General features: G+C 41.4%; 1 protein-coding gene and 1 pseudogene across 3 annotated transcripts in view; one reads left to right on the top strand and one right to left on the bottom strand.

Moving 5' to 3' along the window:
- The window catches only part of EIPR1 (EARP complex and GARP complex interacting protein 1), a 217,278-nt gene that overhangs the window by 91,911 nt on the left and 108,626 nt on the right, over positions 1-16,741 (top strand). The window lies entirely within an intron of this gene.
- Positions 26-544, bottom strand: LOC110193857 (small ribosomal subunit protein eS10 pseudogene; annotated as a pseudogene).

Here is a 16,741-nt window from a genome sequence, read left to right as displayed (position 1 = left end):
AGTATGAAACATATCTCTACAGATTTTATTGAGGAGGTTGACCATGTCCACAGCCAAATCCACCTCTAAACTGGAATTCTGTTGCTGATCTAGCCCCAGCCTCAGCCTTGTTGTCAGCACCAGGGGGAGCAGCACTTCATCTGTGTGTGTCTCTGTCAGCTTCACCTCTAGTAAGCCTAGCAGGTTGCTCGCAGCAGGTTGCTCGCCCTCCAGACCTTTGGGCCTTGGCGTTCCTGTCTCAGGACAACTTCTGTGGAGTGTGGCAGGCATGATCTCAGGGGGCAGGTGAAGGTAATCCCGGAGGTACTGAATGCCCTCATTGGTGAGGTACCAGTAGAAATGCCTCCATGCAAACTGCTCCTTAACATAGCCACGAGACTTTAGAGACTGCATGGTCTTCATGACATGGAGATTGGACACATTCTTGTCTGCCAGCTCAGGGTGCTTTGGCATGTGGACATCCTTCTTGGTTACCATTACTCCCTCCTTAAAAAGGAGTTCATAGATGGCAATTTGGTTCTTCTTGGGCATCAACATCTCGGCGGCTGTGACGGGTGCTGCTCTACATGGAGCCTGGGATAGAAAGGCCTGCCTTTCTCTTAATCCTGTACTTTTTGATATCAACCTTCACATCTCTTCTTTCTCTTCTAGTCTTTGCTAATGAAGTTGGAAAAGCAGGGAAGGGAATAAACATTTATGAAGTGCCTCCTATGTGCCAGGCATTGTGTTAAATGCTTTTTACAAACATTATCTCATTTGAGCTTCACACCAATTATTATCCCCATTTTACAGATGAGGAAACTAAGGCAAATGGAAGTTAACTTACTTTCCCAGGGTCACACAGCTAGTAGGTATTTGAGGCCAAATTTGAACTCAGGTCTTCCTGATTCCAGCACTAGGTGACTGTGCCACCAGCTGCCTTCTCCTTGCTCAAGTTGGCCAACTTCCCTATTTACACCCTTGATCTCATTCTTTCCTATTCTTTCTAGCAGTTTGCCTTCACAGTAATTTTCTCTGTCTCTGACTGCCTTTGTCTCTCTGTTTTTAATGGTGTCTTCTCTTACATTATCTTAGCTCTCCCATGTTTCCCTCCTCATTCCCCTCCCAGAGAGCCATTCCATATAAAAAATAATATTTTCAGAAGGGAAAAAGAATCAGCTCAAGTGATTGATACATTGAAAGAGTCTGAAGACATGTGCAATGTGTAACACCTGTGGACTTTTCACCTTCATGGAAGGCTGTACTGGGCTTGTCCTCTCATATCTCTTCATTCAAGTCCTGCTGATGTTTATAGTTTTGTTTCATTCACTTTTGAATTTTTGGTGTGTAGTTCTTTCCATTTACATTGCTGTAGTTATTGTATATATTGTTTTCTTGTCTCTGTTTACGCCCATGATCTTTTTAATTGTCAAATCTTTTTTTTTTTTATTTTTTGACAATCCACATCCTTCTTGACTTCCTTGCTGTATTTGACATTGTTGTTCACCTTATCATCCTGGATACTCCCTGTTCCCTGGATTTTCATGCTGATTATTTTCTCTGGATTTTCCCTTTATTTGTGGAACTATGCCTCAATCTCTTTTGCTGGTTCGCTATCCTTGCCATTCCCCCTAATTGTGAGTGTTCCCTAAGGCTCTGCCCTAGGCCCTTTTCTCCTTTTTCTCTAAACTGCTCTCTGTCAGTGACCTCATCAGTTCCCAGAGGTTTAATTATCTCTATGTAGATGACTCACAGATCTATATATCCAGTCCCAGCCTCTCCTTTGTACTTTAGTTCAGCTTCATTAACCACATAATAGACGTTTTGAATTGCATGCCCCAGAGGTATCCCAAATTCAACATTTCTAAAACAGAACTGTAACTGTTCCCCTAGTTCTCAGCTCCTCCTCAACCTTCATCTCCTGGATGCTTTGTGCCACTCTCTTCCCTTTCACTGTAATAAGGTGGCCCTTCTTCCTGCCAAGAAAAAGTCTACATGCACAAATGATTCCATTTCATCCTGTCTTCTCCAGTAGATGGCCCCACTCTCATCCTCACTCTTTCTCTTATCTTCTTGTCTACTGGCTGCTTACCTACTGCCTACAAACATGCCCATGTCTTGCCCATCATCAGAAATCCCTCAGTTGGTCCATCCATCCCCAGTAGCTTTTGTCCCATAGCTCTCCTCCCTTTAGTGTCTAAACTGCTTGAGAAGGCTGTCTACACTAGGTGCCTCCATTTCCTCTCTTCTCATTCTTTTCTTCAGTCTCTCCAGTCTGACTTCTGACTTCATCATTCAAGTGAAACACTTCTTTCTACAGTTACTAATATTCCTTAATTGTCATGAAGGAGGCAGAAATCATGAGGCAGAAATCATTCCGTGGAGTATGGAAACTACCCGGAGGGCCCAAGGTTTAGGGACAGGTGCAGCCAGGCACAGTAAAAGGTCAGAGCAAGAAAAACAAGGAAGATTTGGAGTGCCAAACGGGATATCTGTGGTCATGCACCTGAGTCCCCACCCCGGACTTATGCAAACAATTCCCAGAAATAGCTGAGCTCATAACAGTTTCTAGGGTGCCCCTCAGCAGTTTCTAGAACCCTCTCGTGACCGGAGTTTTTATTCAAACTAACCAATGATCTTGCTCCTCGCTTCTGTACCCGCGCTTTTTTGCTATAAAATGAGACCAAAGAATCCACCCGGCGCGCCAGTCCCTCTAGGTGACTGAGTCGCCCGAGTACTCGTAAGTTCAATAAACCTCTTGCTATTTGCATCCGGAGTTGTGTTCGCGTTGATCCTGGGAGGGTTTCTCAAGGTCGGAGGACTACCCGAACATTGGGGTCTTTCATTTGGGGGCTCGTCCGGGATCTGAGATTCCCACCCAAGGACCGCCGAACCACCGACGGGAGGTAAGCTGGCCAGCGATCGCTCTATGTTCTCTCTGTGTCTGACTCCGAAAACTCTGACTGTCTATTCGGTGTGCGCGCATTTTTGGTTTCAGTTTATTCCGGGTTAATCGATCTAAGATCGAGGCCGTGAGTAGCGGACAGACGTGTTCGGGGGCTCACCGCCCGGCAATCCTGGGAGACGTCCCAGGATCAGGGGAGGACCAGGGACGCCTGGTGGATCCCACGGCAAGGGATAATTCTCTTCTGATCTCACAGTTGCACTGTCTTGAGAGACATACCCTACCTTCTGACTCTTTTTCCTGTCTTTTTAATATACGTCTACGCCGCCATATAATTTTTTTCCTTTTATTTCAATAATAATCATTATCTGGGTCGTAATTCCACTCTTCGGGACCCCCAGAATGGGACAGGTGAGTCGACCCCTCTCTCTCTTACACTAGATCACTGGAAAGACGTGAAGACAAGGGCTCACAATCTTTCCGTGGAGATAAGAAAGGGAAAGTGGCAAACCTTCTGTTCCTCCGAGTGGCCCACGTTCGAAGTGGGATGGCCACCGGAGGGGACTTTTAATCCTTCTATTATTTCTGCAGTCAAAAGGATTGTCTTCAGGAGACTGTTGGACCTGGTGAAAGGGTCTAGAAAGAAGAAAGATTTTTTTATTGGGTCAATTGTATTAGTTATGTTGCTGGAAGGGCAATTTCTTTTATAATCTAGAATGTTAAATTAATTGTGTCTTCAAAAAAAAAAAGGAGTCAATTTGGCTGTTGGGGCATTTTATATGATCCTGTTTTGTAACATTTCCTTTTAAATATTGTAATTCAAGGAAGTATAATATTTTCAAATTTTGTCTCTATTGAAAGGGAATTTTCAGTTGAAATTGTTTTGTTATAATTTATAAAATTTGTGAGATTGTTAACTAAGTTTTGGGGTTATTGTTTTAATATCAAAACCTAAGATTGTTGATTACTTGTGTGTGAAAAGGAGGGGCACATGGCAATTCCCCTTATTTTGTAAACTTACCAGGATCCCTGGAAACTATGGGGGGGGGGAAAGGTCATCTGCCCTAAAAAAAAAAAAGTGCAGCTTCCATATGTTTGTTTGACATGTGGCATGGGAAGGGAATTTTCTTAATTGAATGGGTTGTAATTCAATAGAGCGGGAGGGTGTCAAAGTGTCCGTTGAAATTATAGACCAAGATATCTGTGTTTCTTTTACCATTAACATGACATAGCATAGTCTATGTCCATAAGATACCGAGATAAGAAAAGTCCCATTGTTCTGGAGAGTGTTTGGTCCCAGACATCTTGGGCTCAGTGATAACAAACAGAAAGAATGTTGGTCAGTTCTATCTGGTCCTGGAAAGGGGTGTTTTTGGTTCACTTGAAAAAAAAAAGAATTAGTTCAGGTTTTTGGCCCTTATTGGGGTTCAATTGATTATACTCACCTCAAGATGTTCCCATTGTTTAAAGTAATTATGAGAGCAGTAGTATTTTTCTGTGATCAGTCTCTTACTATTACCAAGTGAGATTAAATTCTTATTATCCAGGATTTGTGATTTTATGGGACAGACATTTACTATTGTTTTGAGCTTTGATTACCAGGGTACTTGTCTGAGTTGCCATAAAGCCAATAGTAGAATGGCATGTGCTGCAGGCTGATAACTGATAAAGGTGGAAGTCTGTTCCTGGGAAGACTTTTGAGGACAACCTTGGACACAGCCTAGATAGGATCTTCTTGACTCTATTTCCCAATTGTGCTATTTCCTTTTTGAATCAAATGGAGCTAAGGAAGTTCTTTCCTTCTGATATGATATATGACCCTGTCCCTCTGGAACATCCCTGTGTTACCGTAATAGGATGCAAGTACATTCATGGCCACATAATAATAATATAGGGATAACATCCCCCTAAGGAGGAAATGTTTACACACAATAATAGACAAAGCTGTAATGTGATAGATGTCTAATTAAATAGGATAGCAAATTTTGAGAAAAGCAATAGGATTAGACTGATATGATTGGCTTCCAAGATGTATCTATCATGGCATACAAGCTTTAAGCATGTTTAGGTAGGAAGATCACAGTTTTGGATTTTTACACTAAGCCAGAGAAGCAGAGCTCCCTTTTTGAACTGCCTATGAATTAAACCGATTGTACATGAGCAAGGAACTTAATGTTAGTTAATATAGGTAATACTGATTGTATTGATTTGTATGATTCCTGTCTAAGGTTTTCTTTGTTACCCTGATTACATGTAAATCTCTCTTTTCCAAACTAATCTATTGTGAGCTCTCTGATTGGTTCAATCTGTACCTGACTTAATGTAATTATGCAATTTTGCGAATTATGAGTAAACTTTGTTGTATTGTTTGTTTGAACCTAGTCCTGTGTGACTGGGAAAACTGAACTATCTCTATGTGCCTTTAACTAAAGACTTATGAGGGATTCTGGAATACTTAGGAATTTAGTTTCCTTAATACTACTCTGGAATTTGTGTTATTTAAGAACTTTTGTACCAATTTAGTGAGGTTTTATGAACAAGAGTAGAAATGCATGCAAGCTTTTTAGGGCTCATTTTGGAAATGTTCCTTAGGCAATGTGACATCTTAGGGTACTATAGAACTGGGACTTGTGTTCTGTGTGTGTTCCTATATGAGTTAAGGTTCTTTACAATTAGGTCAGGGGTTTGTGAGAATGTTATTTTGTTATTTGGGTAATATCATACTTGTTTAAAGTTGTGTTACAATTAATAATGTTAAAAGGGAAATGGCTTGTGGTTTATCTTCTCCATGTCATCAGAGAAACATGGCATGACTGAAACATTTAAGATCCTATATGCACTGTGTTAAAATGGATTCTTTCATATATCTATGTATGTATTGGGGCCTGTGGATTAATGTAAGGTATGCATATTGTTGTTTGCTCTTGTTTACTATTTAGTGGGGGGTTGGCAGTATGGGTCCGGCTCTTATGGCAGTCCTCTTCCTTGGATGATTCCTTTGCCAAAAACTAAAAGGGGGGAGTAGGAACTCAGGGCAGATGGCACTAATTCTTCCTTAACCAAGTTCTGCAGGGACTCCAGAAAGAAAACACAGAGGCCACTACTGATCATACTTCTCTTGTGTTTGTTTGGTCCATGTTTACTAAATATTCTTGCCAGATTCCTTTCTTCTAGGGTCGGAGCCATCAACTTCCAGATGACTGTATACCAACCCAAGGTCTCTAGTCCACTGAACCTGGCATCAGCCAGGTTTTGAAGTTTGACCCCTCGAACGGGACCCAGAGAGGCAGGGACAGCTCTACGCCCCTTGCCAGCAGGAAGCAGTTTCAGAAGCAGAGACCTCCGCCCCTTTTCACCAAAAGAATTTGGTTCCTATTTGTTTGAGGGGGGGATGATGGGGGCGGGGCCCAAACCAAGATCTTCGCTCTTTGCCTCAAAGGGAATCTGACTCACAGGCCCCAGACCCTCATCTCCCTTTGAAAGCCTTAGCCTTACCTTTTAATCTTATTCAGATCTGGCTCCCTTTTGTCTATAGGCCCCAGAAAGGCCTTCCTTTATCTCCTTTTGAAAGTCCTAGCCCCACCTTGATTTTGTGCAGATGCCTTTCAAACTTCTGCCTTCCTGTTCCCTCCATTATCTATTCCCACTGTCTATTCAATCTCCCTTGACCCCCCTGCATTTCCCTATTTTCCACTACCCCTCCCTGTTTCACATGCCCCCACCTACTTGCCCATCCCCCCTTTTCCTTGGTTCTCCTTCCCTTTTCCTCTGGCTCCTAGTAGGACCCCTCAGGCAGATCCTCCTCACCCCTCGATTATGAGACTGCTCCGAGCCATCCATAGCGTTGTCAACTCCACCCGGCCTGACCTAGGACCTAGCTGCTGGCTGTGTATGGATGCACAACCCCCACACTATGTGGGAGTGGCAGTTAATGGTTCTGGTTCCCATAGCCCAGACTCGGAAAATTGTCGGTGGGAACAACCTAAGTTGACCGTGGGGGATGTCCAAGGAAAAGGTACCTGTCTTACCTCATCCACCACATCCCTGAAAACTTCTCCTTACTCTCCTGTCTGTAATAGTACTGTGGTTGTTCCCCAATCCTCCTCCTCTTTTTATTCAGGGCCATCCGGCACTTGGTGGGCCTGTCTGGATGGGATCACACAGTGTGTCTCCGCTGCAGTGTTCCTAAAAGAATCTGAGCCTCTATGTATATTAGTCTTCATTATCCCCAGGGTCTCCCTTCTTCAGGGCCTGGAGGGTTGGGAGTACTTCAGTCATGAGGGCAGTGTGTCCTACTGAAGCAAGCGAGCCGTTCCCCTCCTCATCCCTATCCTCAGTGGGGTTGGGGTTAGTGGGATCAACTGCTGTGGGTACCGCTGCCCTAGTCCGAGGAGAGGCCAGTTACCAGGAACTTAGTGCTCAGGTCGATGCAGACCTCAGTCAGTCATCTGGAGCACTCTATATCCCAACTGGAGAGACAGGTCAACTCCTTGGCAGAGATGGTTCTGCAGAACCAGAGGGGTTTAGGCTTATTGTTTCTCAGGCAAGGTGGCCTTTGTGCCGCCCTAGGGGAGGCCTGCTGTTTCTATGCCAATAACTCAGGTGTAGTTCAGGAGAGCCTTTCCCTGGCACGGAAAAATATTGCAGACAGGCAGAGGGAACGAGAAGGGAACGAAAATTGGTACCACAGCCTGTTTGGACTTCCCCATGGTTAACCATTCTTATTTCTGCCTTAGCCGGGTCTTTGCTCCTCCTTACTATAGCCCTAATTCTTGGTCCTTGTCTAGTTAATCGGCTCCTTGACTTTGTTAGATCCTGTATTAATTTAGTTAAGTTACTGTTGGTTAAAGGTCCCCGTTATCAGACCCTGGTGTCTGCCTTCTTTGCACCCTATAATGAGGCAGCCCCAACCACGTCAAGGGTTTGACGTGGTACACAAAAGAAGTGGGGAATGTAATGCAGAACATTATTTTACCATTTGGGTAGTAGAACCCTTTAGGCCATGGAAAACTCCAAATTCCTTAGCAAGACCCTTATCTGGCTGCTCAGGCCACAGCCCTCAGATCATATCTCTGGAAGCCTCCATTGTGAGAAAGTTTGCAGAGCATTATCATATCTACACAGAGGGAGAAGGGTGTCCTTGACCAGCCCCCCCCAAAAAAACCTCTTCCTCTTGCCAGACTTCAAAGATCCATCCCCCTCCCTGTCCTGTATACTCCCTATATAAACCCTAGCTCAACCCCTGATGGGGGCTGCTTGATTTGGATGTGAATATCCCTGGCAGCCGCGCGCTAATAGCTAATAAAGTCCACAATTTAAAATTAGCTTGGGTCGTCAACTCGCCTATAGGGATGAGAGTGGCCCCAGGAGACTCAAGGAAAGGTTAGATAAGAGGCAGTTAGAGCACCAAAAGAATTTAAGTTGGTACGAGGGATGGTTCAACCGTTCCCCCTGGCTTACTACTTTACTGTCTGCCCTTGCTGGTCCCCTGCTACTCCTCCTTCTGTTACTCACCCTCGGGCCTTGTGTCATCAATAAGTTAGTGCAATTCATCAATGATAGGGTTAGTGCAGTAAGGATTCTGGTTCTCAGGCACAAGTACCAGACCCTAGACAACGAGGATAACCTTTAATTCTGCTCTATGATTAGAGCTACCCTCAAAGAAAATGGGGGAATGAAGGAGGCAGAAATCATGAGGCAGAAATCATTCCGTGGAGTATGGAAACTACCCGGAGGGCCCAAGGTTTAGGGACAGGTGCAGCCAGGCACAGTAAAAGGTCAGAGCAAGAAAAACAAGGAAGATTTGGAGTGCCAAACGGGATATCTGTGGTCATGCACCTGAGTCCCCACCCCGGACTTATGCAAACAATTCCCAGAAATAGCTGAGCTCATAACAGTTTCTAGGGTGCCCCTCAGCAGTTTCTAGAACCCTCTCGTGACCGGAGTTTTTATTCAAACTAACCAATGATCTTGCTCCTCGCTTCTGTACCCGCGCTTTTTTGCTATAAAATGAGACCAAAGAATCCACCCGGCGCGCCAGTCCCTCTAGGTGACTGAGTCGCCCGAGTACTCGTAAGTTCAATAAACCTCTTGCTATTTGCATCCGGAGTTGTGTTCGCGTTGATCCTGGGAGGGTTTCTCAAGGTCGGAGGACTACCCGAACATTGGGGTCTTTCAGTCAAATCTAAAGGCCTTTTCTCAATCCTTCTTTACCTCTCTACAGCATTTGACACTTGATCACCCTCTTCTCTTTGATCTCACATTTTTAATTGACTTTCAGACATCTTGAAGGTAATGTCCAGTAAATATCTTAAACTCAGTTTGTCCAAAGCAGAACTCATTATTTTTCCATTTAAACCCCACTCCTCCCCAATTACCATAGAGAGCAGCACTTTCATCCCAGTCCCTTAGGCTCCCAACCTAGGAGTCATCTGGATTCCTCACTGTCACCCCTCCTTCTCCATCCAAGCTGTCACCAAGGTCCATGGATTTTTTTCTTTGCAACATCTCTCAAATATACCCCTGTCTCTCTTTTGACACTGCTACCACTCTAGTGGAGATCCTCATCACCTAATGCCTTGATTATTGCAATAGTCTTCTGGTGGATCTGCCTGCCTCAAGTCATTCCTTACTCCAGTCCATTTTCCGTTCAGCCACCAAAGTGGTTTTTCTAAAACACACATCTAGCATGTCGCTTCCTTACTCAGTAAACTCCTGTGGCTCCCTATTGCCTCCAAGATCAAATCTAAAATGCTTTTTTTGACTTTCAAACCCTTTATATGCTGGTTCCTTCCTACCTTTCCAGTCTTCTTACACCTTAATCACCAACATGTACTCTTTGATCCAGTGACACTGATCTCCTGACTGTTCCATGAACAAGACACTCCATTTCTCAGCTCTTGCCGTTTTCTCTGGCTGTCCCCCATGCTGGGAATGTTCTGTGTCCTCTGCTCCAACTGTTGACCTCCCTGGCTTCCTTTAAGTCCCAACTAAAGTCCTGTCTTTTATAGGAAGCCTTTTCCAACCCCTCTTAATTACAGTGCTTTTCCTCTCTTAATTATTTCCCCTTAATCTGGTTTATATTTGTAAGCTTCTTGAGGGCAGGAACTGTCTTTTGCCTCTTTTTGTATCCTCAAGTATTTAGCACAGGGCCCAGCACATAGTAGGCACTTTCAAAATGTATATTGATTGATTGAGGGCAGCTAGATGGTACAGTGGAAAGAGTGCCAGGCCTGGAGTCAGGAAGACTTATCTACCCGAGTTAGTTAAAAACTGGCCTCAGATACTAGCTATATGATCCTGGGCAAGTCACTTAACCCTGTTTGCCTCAGTTTCCTCATCTGTAAAATGAGCTAGAGAAGGAAATGGCAAGCCACTCCAATATCTTTGCCAAGAAAACCCCAAATGGGGTCATGAAGAATCAAACAGAACTAAGAAAGGACTAACAACAACATTGATTAATTGAATTGGCTGTCACTTCTGACTGGAGTACTTTTCCTCCTCCTCTCTGCCTCTTGGCTTCATTGACTTTCTTCTAGTTCCAGATTATTTTATCTTCTACCAGAATCCTTTCTTTGTACTTCTCCCTTTTGATGTCTTTTCTTTGTTCATTATCTCTACTTTATCTTTTCTTTTGCTTGTTATACTTAGCTGTTTGCATGCTATCTCCTTTAGACTATGAGTTTCCTTGGGAATTCTTTATATCCCTAACTCTTAGCAACTTAATAAATGCCACTTAATAAATGTTTAAAGATATAACTGTCTGCCCACTACTAATTCCAGCTGTTGGCCAACTGTCACCAATGGGCATACTCAGGAAATAGCAGCATACCTCAGAGATCACTGGCTCTGCATTTAACCTATGCTTCCCTTCACCCCCTTCCCGAAATCCAGCCAGTTAAGCAGCTTCTATGGCAAACAAACAAGCCATGCCTACCAGTTCCTGATCAACTACTACCTAAGGGGCAGCCTGTCCAAAGTAGCATAGCATCTTGGAGTATGTAAACCCAAGACTCTTGAAGTGGATTACCCCACCCCCACCCTCACTCCTGACCACTGTTTCTGTTTCCTCTTCAGCCCTCTTGCCCATTATCCCAGGAAGTAACAATTATGAAGATGTGATCTGGCAGTTGCTTTTCTGGGTGTTATATAACTACCTTCTCAGAAACCACAGTTATTGAAGATCCAGAAAGAAAAATTTTTATTACCAAAATCTTTGGTATCATCAAATGGTTCAGTATCAGAAACAATATGCTATTATCTAGAGACATGACAGTAAGTGAAGATGGATTATACCTGCTTTACTGCTGTATCCTAAGGACCATGGAACCTTTCCTTCTGACTTGCCACTGAAATCTCTTATATTTGTTACCTCCACCATTAGAACATGAACTTCTTGAAAGCAGTAACTGTCTTTTGTATTTGTATATCCAGTGTTTCCTGCGATGTTTTACATGTAGTGTTTAATAAATACCTTTTCATTCATTCAGTTAGTCATTCAGTCACATGTTTTGTACTACTGGGTCAAATGCTTTTTTTGAAGTCAGTAAAGCTTAGTTATGGTGTGATTTTATATTTTTATACAAAACAGTAATTTATGCAACTGTAGATATTTGCTGAAGAAATACGAATGAAAATTTGCCTTTTTCCTTCTCATTTTCACCAAAGATCTGCTTGATATGAATATTCTCTATGAAAATATGACTATTCTCGTAAGGATTTATGTAGATGAGGTGGTGGGCTGATAGTTGCCAGTGTCTTCTTAATTACCTTTTTGGGCAGAAATACTATCTTTCACTTTTTCTGTTCTTTTGAAATCTACCCTTCTTTGAGATATCATGAGAATTAATCCATTACTTTTTAAAATTAAATAACTTCTAGCTCAGATATTCTGAAATTATTTGGTCAGGTTCAGGTGCTTTTTCTAACATCTTCCTCTTAAGAATGCCACTTACTTATATCCAGTATTAAGGGGATAAAGTAGAAACCCTGTTGTTCTACTCTTACCACTGATAATAGGTCTCTTTCCCAGCTGTTATCCCTATTTCAGTTTCCTCTTTGAATGCACTTGAAATTAGCTGGATTACTTGAGTCTCACAAGAAGCTTCCTGTCGGATTATTTTCCCTTCAACTTCTTTTTACCATTTTGTGACGTGATATTGCTAGTAATTTTCCATCATCTTCAGTCTTAGTTTTCATCTTAGACCTATTTTGCCTGTGGTTGTCATATCTCTCTGTTTGGTAAAACAGAGTTGTTTGCTAGCTAAGAGGTTTCAGGGTTCTTTTGGTCTCTTTATTATGAAGAATATTTTACATTGATTCATTTTCTGTAAGAAACGATAATAATCTTGTCTTTTCCTTTTCCTTGCTTTCCATTTTGGGGAGTTTATAGCTTGTTTAAATTCAATTACATGCTATATTTTCTGATCTTTAACCTGTTTATAACTTGGTATTGATTTTGATCTTTGCTCTAACCAGTCAATCTAAACTTTTTATAGATACCTGATTCTGAAATGACTATCATGTCAAACATTTCCTGTCACTTATTATAGTGTTTTTTAAAATGATATTGTTCAGTGCTCACTATGTCCAACACCTTCTGATATTCTTTTTTTTAAACTTTGTTAATTTATTTAGATTTATCAACAATCATTTCATAAGCTTTTGAATTTTAAATTTTTCTCCCCTGCCCTCCCCATGTCCCTCTCTAAGATGGCACACAATCTGACACAGGGTATACATATATATTCCTATTACACATATTTTCACATTAGTGATGTTGTAAGTAAGAATTAAAACCAATAGGAGGAACCACCAGAAAGAGGAAACAAAACACAGCAGAAGAAAAAAAAATAGCAAATAGTATGCTTCAATCTGCATTCAAACTCTATAGGTCTTTCTTTGGATGTGGATAGCATTTTCCATCACGAGGCCTTTGGAGATGTCTTAGATCCTTGCATTGCTGAGAAGGGTTAAGTCTATCAATATTAGTAATCCACAACATGGCTGTTACTATGTACAACGTTCTCCTGGTTCTGCTCACTTCACTTTGCATCCGACCATATAAGTCTTCCCATGTTTTTCTGAAGTCTTCCTGCTCATCATTTCTTACAGCACAATAGTATTCCTTTACATTCATATACCACGACTCGTTCAGCCTTTCCCCAATTGATGGGCATCCTCTCAATTTCCAGTTTTTTGCCACCACAAAAAGAGCTGCTACAAATATTTTTGTACATGTGGATCCTTTTCCCATTTGTGTGATCTCTTTGGGATGTAGCCCTAGAAGTGCTATTGCTGGGTCAAAGGATATGCAGATTTTTTATAGCCCTTTGGGGCATAGTTCCAAATTGCTCTCCAAAATGGTTGGATCATTTCACTGCTCCACCAACAGTGCATTAGTGTTTAGGGAAAACTGGAAAATAGTATGGCAGAAACTAGGCATAGACTAACATCTTACACCCTATACCAAAATAAAGTCAAAATGCGTTCATGATTTAGATATAAAGGCAGATACTGTAAGCAAACTGGGAGAGCAAGGAATAGTTTACCTGTCAGATTTATGGAGAATAGAAGAATTCATGACCAAACAGGAGATAGAGAACATTATGAAATTCAAAATGGATAACCTTGATTACATTAAATTGAAAAGTTTTTGCACAAAGCCGATGCAACCAAGATTAGAAGGAAAGTAGAAAATTGGGAAAGAATTTTTACAATCAGCATCTCTGATAAGGGCCTCATTTCTAAAATATGTAGTGAATTAAGTCAAATTTATAAGAATATAAGTCATTCCCCAATTGATAAATAGTCAAAGGATATGAACTGTTAGTTTTCAGATGAAGAAGTTAAAGCCATCTGTAGTCATATGAAAAAATGCTCTAAATCACTATTGATGAGAAAAATGCAAATCAAAACAACTCTGAGGCACCACATCATACCTATCAGATTGGCCAACATGACAAAACAGGAAAATGATAAATGTTGAAGAAGATGTGGGAAAATTGGAACACTAATGCATTGTTGGTGGAGTTGTATACTGATGTTTTTTTTTTTAGTGAGGCAATTGGGTTGACTCATACTAAATTTGTATTTGGTCTCTTTAATTTCTTCATCCTGAGTGTGTTTTAAAATAAAGATTTTGCTTTCTTTTTTATTGCATGTTTATCCTACCTCAACCTCTCATTTTGAAAATACATTGTAGAAGGAATTTTTAATCCAATTCTGGATAAGGGGTCCTCTGAGATCCACTTCTGTCTCTGAGATAAGGTGATTTGATGTTTATCTTTGTATTGAAATTACTGAGGGTCAAGGTATATCTTTATTTAGTTTGCAGGATTTTGTTCTTCTTCTAAACAGATAACTGTGCATAAGTTTTTTCTTTTCCTAATATTCATCTTGAGTGCTGCAAAGCTAGATGACCAGAGGCCCAAATGACGTTTCTTATTGCTCATAACTGCATATTGAATATAACTTTTTAAAGTCTTTTATTTACCTCTCCAAGGAGATCCTATGAGTGGTTCTCCCATTTAGCTATAACTTCTTTTTCTTCTGTTTTCATTTATAGCATGCATATCAATATCATATTATTCCGTTCCTTAAGTAGTGCACCAACCTTGTAATTTTTGGACAAAGATTGCATAGTAAGAGTACTAATAGTTAAATCAATATTTCTTGACAGTTGGAGACCTCGCTGATTTTTATTGCTTTTTGATTTTTTCTTTTCTGCTCTGCCACTGTCACTTTAAAAACCAGAAGGGGCCACAAAATTTCTGAGGGCCGGTTTGTATTTTTATCTGTTCCATCCTTTACTATGACCAAAACATTCATCACTTACTACCCAGACTATGAAGATGCTTGTTTCCATAATGACACAGTTTACTGTGGGATCCATAGAAGTATTTCTACCTTTGAGACCTCTCAGAGTTTCAGACATTGCCTACTGGCGTACCCTTTGAGAAACAAGGTTACCTCTATGCACAGTGACGCATCATAGTAGGACTTCTTCAGAGGATAGGGAATAACATGAAATGAAAACAAAACTTCTAATTATTTGGAATTGGAATCATTCTGTGCCTGAAGTGAGGGCACTTAATTGAATCTAAAAGCTATTGAAAGAGCAATGAGATTTGAGTTAAATGATGGCCTAGGGCAACATTTCTCAGCCACTGGTCTCTGGACCAGTGCTCTTTTTTTTTTTTTTTAAACCAGTCCACAGTGATAGTTTATAAGTTTTGTCTTGAACTTGGAGGGGTTTCTGGTTCTTGGCTTTATCCCATTTCCAAAGTTCTTGTTTAGAACCTTGTTCCTTCCACTCACAGAGAACCAGGCAACTCAAATGATGGAGTCCTCCTGACTCCAAGGCCAGAGCTTTCTATTCATTGCGCCCCTTAGCTGCCCCTATTTTTTTTTTTTTTAAAGCTCAGTGTAATGCCCAAGTTCTTGAAAACTTGGGCTTGGAAATTGGATGTCAGGAACCTATCTTATTTTTAGTAGAGGGTGCCCCACTCCATATAGGTTAAACTGCTATCCTTCTCCAAAAAGAAGCTTATCTGCTTCGTCAGTGGACCTTGGATTAATGATATCCCGAGATTTGCTCCTGCCTCTCTCCTTCTAGACCCTTTTCTATGCCCACCATCGTACTACCTGATTCCTCACATTTGATTGGTTTCTAACCTACTGATTTGCCTAGGTCTCCAGTAGCTGAATGTTCTCTCTGCTACTGTTCCCAGGTTCCATCTTGAATTGATCCTTATATTGTGTTCACAGACCTGCTTTGCTTCTCCCTGCCTTGGTTTCTTGCCCTAAGAACCACTAACATCTTTTTTTCTTCCTCAGCCCTTAAATGACACTGAACAGGTTGTAGAACTCTGGCTTTTTCTAGTCCTTTTCTCTCTACTTTTCTAAAAGAAGAGAATGATAGAGTATTGTCCAAGGAATACAACTTCCATTCTGTCCTCCACTTCTGTTCTTGAGAGTCTGACTTCTGATTCATTCACTGGTCCATAAAGTTCTTGATTAAAGTTTTCTATTTTGCAAGGAGAAAATGTTTAAGAAATAAACGCCTGAGAAACTTGGCTTTTCTGCTGACTTTTTCCTTGCCACAAAAAATCAAGTATGAATGGAAAGTTTATTAAACCCTTACTATGTATTAAGCACTGGGCACACAAATTCAAAAGTGAGACCGTTCCTGTTCTCAACAATCCTCCCTTATTACATCTCTCCTGAAGACCTATTAGAGCAGAACAACATCCTTTCCCCCAAACTATCTCACCCTACTGCCCAGATCACACTAGAAGGAATTTGGCTAATTGGAGCAGGCATTGCTGACCTAGCGTGATCCCTGATCTATCCTGTCTTCTGCCTAGATTCCACTGAGATTTCCTATGTACCTCAACTTTTTTTTTTTTGGTAGGCTGTGGGGTTAAGTGACTTGCCTAGGGTCACACAACTAGTAAGTATTAAGTGTCTAAGACTGGATTTGAACTCAGGTCCTCCTGACTCCAGGGCCAGTGCTCTATCCACTGCACCAGCTAGCTGCCCTTACCTCAGCTTTCTTGAACCTAGATATTCTTGACTCCGTAGCAAAGAAGTGGAAAGAGAGGTGAGACAATAAAGGCGGTGGAAGACAGGTGCTAAAGGTACTAAAATCACATAGGTCTACAATGGTCAAAATATTGACTTTGCTACTAGTACCCTAAATGTGTAGTATTTGAAGGATTAGAATGATATCCATATTATGAAAAACAAGGGTAGATGGCAAGGAAATGTCAAGGATATACTGATGGATGGGATATGAAGCATGGTCTGGCCTGGACTGTGTGTGAATGCATGCTCACCTATCAGGATTGCTCGGTC

This window comes from Phascolarctos cinereus, unplaced genomic scaffold (genome assembly GCF_003287225.1).
Source record: "Phascolarctos cinereus isolate Bilbo 61053 unplaced genomic scaffold, phaCin_HiC Scaffold_2;HRSCAF=192, whole genome shotgun sequence".
NCBI lineage: Eukaryota > Metazoa > Chordata > Mammalia > Diprotodontia > Phascolarctidae > Phascolarctos > Phascolarctos cinereus.
Note: the sequence above shows the minus strand (reverse complement) of the source record. Positions and strands in the feature narration are given on the sequence as shown.